Source organism: Corylus avellana, chromosome ca2 (genome assembly GCF_901000735.1).
Source record: "Corylus avellana chromosome ca2, CavTom2PMs-1.0".
Classification (NCBI taxonomy): Eukaryota; Viridiplantae; Streptophyta; class Magnoliopsida; order Fagales; family Betulaceae; genus Corylus; species Corylus avellana.
Window position 1 is genome coordinate 40344411 of NC_081542.1, and position 6055 is coordinate 40350465.

The 6055-nt window shown below is 35.2% G+C and overlaps 1 pseudogene; it reads right to left on the minus strand.

Moving 5' to 3' along the window:
• Window positions 1–3671: 3671 nt before the first annotated feature.
• Window positions 3672–5382, minus strand: LOC132169781 (glutamate receptor 2.1-like; annotated as a pseudogene).
• Window positions 5383–6055: the final 673 nt, after the last annotated feature.

Consider the following 6055-nt stretch of genomic DNA (forward strand, 5'->3'; position numbering starts at 1 on the left):
AAGACAAAAATACCTTTAAAAATTTGAAAAAAAAATTAAAATTTAGTATTTTTATTTTTTTTTTTAGTAATGGTAATTTCATCATTTTTAAAAAATTTAGGGTACATTGTTATTGTTTTAGTAGTTTGGGCTGTAAATTGTCGTAATTGATAATTTGGGAGGTAGATTGTCATTGGGGTAGTAGTTTGAAGGAGTTAAATAGACTTTACCCAAAAAAACAAAAAACAAAAATAATTGATTTTGTAATGTTTTGAGGGGTGTTTCGGAAAAACAAAAAATATTAAGAAATATTTTTAGGCAAATAAAAGAAGGAAAAAAGAAAAAGATTGGTGCTCCATGGTGGCAACAACTAATGTGGTGGTGACCTGACAGCCATGACAGCCACCACGAGGCTGTTGAACAACCTTGACAACCACCATGTGCATGGCCTCTGAATACCCCTATTACCACACAAGGTAAACAAGTACCTCACTGGCAGGCACCAAGAGACAGTCGAATAGCCTTGGCGGCCACCACTGCAAGGCTGCCTAATAAATCAGCTCCGCCATCATTGGGTGGCCGACCACCACCATGCCAGTTGCTATTTTTTTTTTTTTTTAACAGATTTTTTAATTTTTCTAATATATAATAAGGAAAGTCCACACCTAAAAAATTAAACCTAAAAATTTGGGTGTATGTTTAGTTATTTTTTGAGAAATGCCTTGCGTTTATGTATCGATAGTGATTTGTGTGAAGAGTTATGCATTTTGTTTTGAAAAATGTACTGATGGTGGGGGTTACATATGAAAATCTATATGTAACTAATATTTGAAAATGGAAAAGAGTTTTTGAAAATTTTGTCAAACTCTTAATAAACAATTCAAAACATTAAACTTTTTAAGCCACAACCCTTTTTAGAAAAATATAAATAAATTAAAATTTTAAAAAATTCACACCATAGGAATATTTTGAAAATATAGGTGTAGAGGTTAATTTTTAGTTCAAAAAATTAAAAAGACTATATATATATATATATAGAGAGAGAGAGAGAGAGAGAGAGAAAAGTCTTCCAAATTCCTTTCATAACCTAATCAATCAATAAATAATGACAATAATGATATGCTAGTTAATAGACAAAGAGAAAAGTCCTCCAAATTCCTTTGATATGGAAAAGGATCCCCTTCAGTCCATTTTGGACTGACGGGTATCTAGTTAATGGCCAAAATTTCTTATAAGAAATTTAAGGGCGACAAATTGAAACACCTATCCTTGTAATAAAAAAAAACTATTATTTAAAGTTGAATAAAAATTAAAAATAATAAAAGCCATAGGGTGGCCGGCCACCCCATTTTTAACCACCGGGGTGGCCGACCACCCCAGATCGGCTAGTCTAGGGTGGTCGATGCCACCCCGATTGCCCTTGGGGGTGGCCAAGCCACCCGAAGGGTCAAATGAAAAAATAAATAAATAAATAAATAAATTTACAGTGTTGGCCTTGACCACCCCCAAGGCCCTTGGGGTGGTTCGGCCACCCCCCAAGGGCCGGTCTGGGGTGGTCGAAGCCATCTTGTGGCCCTTGGGGGTGGTTTGGCCACCCCCAAAGACAAACCCAAATGAAAAAATTGGGTTTGCCTTTGGGGGTGGCCGAACCACCCCCAAGGGCCACCGAGGTGGCTTCGGCCACCCCAGTCTAGGTGGTTAAAAATGGGGTGGCCGGTCACCTCAATGGGGTGGTCCGGCTAGCCCTATGACTTTAATTATTGTTGTTTTTTTTATTAAACTTTAATAATAATTTATTATTTTTTTTATTACAAGAATATGTGTTCAATTTGTAGCCCTTACATTTCTTATAAGAAATCTTGACCATTAACTCGATATTCTCCGGTCCAAAATGGACTGGAAATGATCTTTTTCCCTTTCATACGGCCTAATATTCAATCAATAAATAATGACAAGAATTGATATGCTTAATTATTAAGTAAAAACTGTGGAAAAATTAATTAAGATTCCCTGGGTCCACAATTGATTTTTTTTTTTTTTTTGACTTTCTTTATTATTTGGACCGTCCAATATATTTATGGAACTTATAGCTACATTATAATTAAGCTCCAATTTGATACAGATTCGGAATCTTCTAACTAAATGCTAGGTAATTAATGAATATATACATTTGGTGATTAATATTCTAACCAAATTGTTAATTCAATTTGGTGAGGATCACATTTGAAAAAAGTGTTGGATGTGAAATCCACCAAAAGAAAATTGCTTGGGTAAAGTTTTGAGGGGTGTTTTGAAAAAACAAAAAATTAAGAAATATTTCTAAGCTTATAAAAGAAAGAAAAGGAAAAAGATTGCTGCTCGATCAATGGTGGCAACAACTAACGTGGTGGTGACCTGACAACCACCACGACTCTGACAACCACCACATGCATGGCCGCTGAGTACCCCTGTTACTCACACTAGATAAACAAGTAGCTCATTGGCAGCCACCAAGAGATAGTCGAATAGCCTTGGCAGCCACGACTGCGCGGCTGCCTAATAAATCAGTTCCGCCATCACTGGGTGGCCGACCACCCTATGCAAGTTGTTTTTTTTTTTAATTTTTTAATTTTTTTAATTTTTTTATTATTATTTTTTTTATACAGTTTTTTTAATTTTTCTAATATATAACAAGGAAAGTCCACACCTAAAAATTTGGGTGTATGTTTAATTATTTTTTGAGAAATGCCTTGTGTTTTATTTATTGATAGTGATTTGTGAGAAGAGTTATATATGCGTTTTGTTTTGAAAAATGTACCGATGGTGGAGGTTATATCTGAAAATCTATATGTAACTAATATTTGAAAATGGAAAAGAGGTTTTGAAAATTTTGTCAAACTCTTAATAATAATAACACTTTTTAGAAAATAATAATAATAAAAAAAAATTAAAAAAATTCACATCATAGGAATATATATTTTGGAAAATATAGGTGTAGATCGAGGTTAATTTTTAGTTCAAAAAATTAAAAAGACTAGAAAGATTTAGCTAGCCACACGACTTTTCAAAACTATTATCAAACACACAAGCTAGTCGTTTCCGTCATAGAGAGAGAGAGAAGGTGATTTTGACTATTAGGTCCACTAGCTAGGTAAGAAATTAAGGTGGCAAGTGGAAATTTGGCAAATATGAAGTCACCTCAACGTGGCTTGGGGAAATCAATATAAACAAAAAAGTCTATAAAAATTTTATTTCCATAATCTCCTGTTGGAAACTAATTTGATTTATAGATTCTCACATCGATCAATATCACATGAAAATACATTTTTTCAAACAAACAAAAAAACCACTTTCCAAAACTATTATCAAACATACAATTAGTTGTTTACGCTGCATGATGTTTTAACCAAAAAATATAATTTTTTATGTACTAAATACTATGCAACACATGTACCAATATATGGGGCTGGAAAAAGCAACACATATGCTATTATAACACTAATATATAACTAACATGCGGAATATAATAAGCATTCTCGTTGTCTGAAGTAAAGAACTCTGTTCTAACTTTTTTGTTGGTGTGTTTTGGTGTTTTGTTTGTGTTGGAATGAAATTTTATTCATAAAAAAAATAATAATAATAAAAAACTGTTAAAAAAAAAAAACCTAAAAAAGAATATAAATTTTATTAATAAACCTATTTTCAAGGGAATATTAATATATATGTGAAGTTGTTACCTTGTTATAGACGTGATCAACCAGGTGGTCGTAGGTGCCATTGTAGGGCTCCAATTCGTAAGGCAGATGATACTCTAAAAGGCTTAGCACCTCATGGAAAATTTGAATGCAAAAACCATCATATTTGTTCTGATTCGGTGTCTCTCCATACTCGACCTTCACAAACTTCTCGAACGTTGTTCTCCCCGGAACTCCAATCTTCAGTGGCTTTGCATTTGTCGGCATTTCCCAACCTTTCGGAGGACGATGTTGTAAGTTCCCAGGCCAAATTACTGGACCGGCCAATCTTGTAGCTGTATCAGCAATATTACTACTTCCATTTTGCTCTTTAGCTTTTGCTATGTCAGCTGGGTTTTCCGAAACCCATACTCTGATTTCCAGTAATCTATTTCTTTGTAACTCTTCCCAACCACGTTTACGATCCTCAACATCGGAGTCTCCGACAGCCGGCCTTCTTCGAAACGTATTTTTCCACTTAAACCAGAGAAATTGCTTGATAACATCTTCTCTAACAACATCTTTGGACTTCCCATTTTCTGTATCGCATTTATAACAATTCCAATGCTGTCGTATGCCCGCAGGGCATAAATTCCAGGCACAGAATTATCTTCTTCCGGATATTCACGTCTGAAATTATTCCGGAACTGGGAATAAAAATGATGATGCCTGCCGATCTCAGGATACTTGGTCTTGATTCCCAACGCGCCTTCCATGGAGGAAATAACAGATTCGTTAACAGAGTCCAGCAAATTTGTAATGCTTTCTGCAATTATCCATGCCGAGTCCCTCCCTACAAGTCCCATCGTCTTAGCTTCTCTGAACAAATGAGTCACCATCTCTAATGATGACTGAAGAACTATGAAAACCCGAGATTGGATTTGCAGTAGCTTATCAATCTCATCTTGGACAACCCTTTCCGGATCAGAGAGAAAAGAAAACGGTGGAAGAACCAAACGGTACTCAATCTCCGAACCCACATTTTGGAGAGCGTCGGATAAAAGTTCCAACTTTCCAGAATCACCACCGTAGGGTTCATCTTCATAAATCGCCACGACCCTTTTCCAATTGTACGCTTGAACAATATCAGCGATGCATTGTATTTCTTCTGAACCATTTTTAGCCATTTGTATTAAGAAAGGCCAACGAAGTTGCATCAGCGGTGGGGTAATGGCGGGTGCTGCAAATGAAATAACAGCAACTTGAGCTTCATTTCCCATGTCGACTACCAGAGCTGCTTCCTGCCACGTGTGCATGCCGATAATCACTTTCACCTTCTTCTCTCTAATCATCTCGTCAGCTGCATCCAATCAGAATTAAGATATTCTAATTAAAGTAATGATTAAGTGATTAAATTTATATGTTTCTATTCGCTCAAACTTTTGAAAAAATGGTGATTTAATGTAATAGAATTGGTAATAAATAGCTAGAGATATACTAACCAACAGAAGTTACTCTATGAGGATGCTGGATACAGATGGAGAGTTTGTGAGTCTTGGACGTTTGGTTGAAGTTCTGAACCGCAATTTCCATGCCGATTTTCTCTTCTTTGCCTATGCGGGAATTAACATCAATGATAGCACCTATGTTCATAACTTCTTTAGCAATGGCGGCTTCAGCTCCATGGTAGAGAACGAAAAGAAAAGAGACGAGTGCAAGAAAGAGTACTACTGATGATCTTGAGATTTTGCTGACCATTACAATTGACCAAGCCATTGGGGAAATTTTGGGATCGGGAGTTAATCAGTACTGATTCGGGTTTTAATGGGTTTTTCTGGTTTCTTGCTGATTATCAAACTAAAACTAAAAAAATGTGATTGGTTTCTAGGAAAACGAAGGAAATTGGTAGCTAGGAAACTGGGAGTGAAAGTTCATTTCATTGACTTGGTTTGTTAGAAGACTAACATTAATTATTACTCGGTTAGGTACAGTGCATGCTAGCAGTTTGCAGTCTACAACTTAGACATGTCGCTGGGTCGTTCTTAAATGGTGGCAAAATTCCATCATGTTCGTATGTGATGGAGAATTGCACACGTTTCTTGCCACTCTGTTTGCTTGCCTATTTTCTTATAGAAGAAGAGAGATGAGTGGTGACTAAGGAGGTTAAAGCTAGGTGTCGGTGCTGCCTCTTTCATAGAAATTGTGGGCCGCTAACATATTCAATTAATAAGATTATGATAAAATATAAATTAAATTCTATAATTTTTCAATTATAGAATATAAATTAAATAATTTAATTTTTCAATTCTTACTTCTTTAAATTTTTAAAAATAATTGATAATTTAATATGATTTTAGAGCATAAGTTTAAAGTCAAGTCATATTTCTGTCATTCAAGGGAGAAAATAAGTGTCTTTGAGGTTT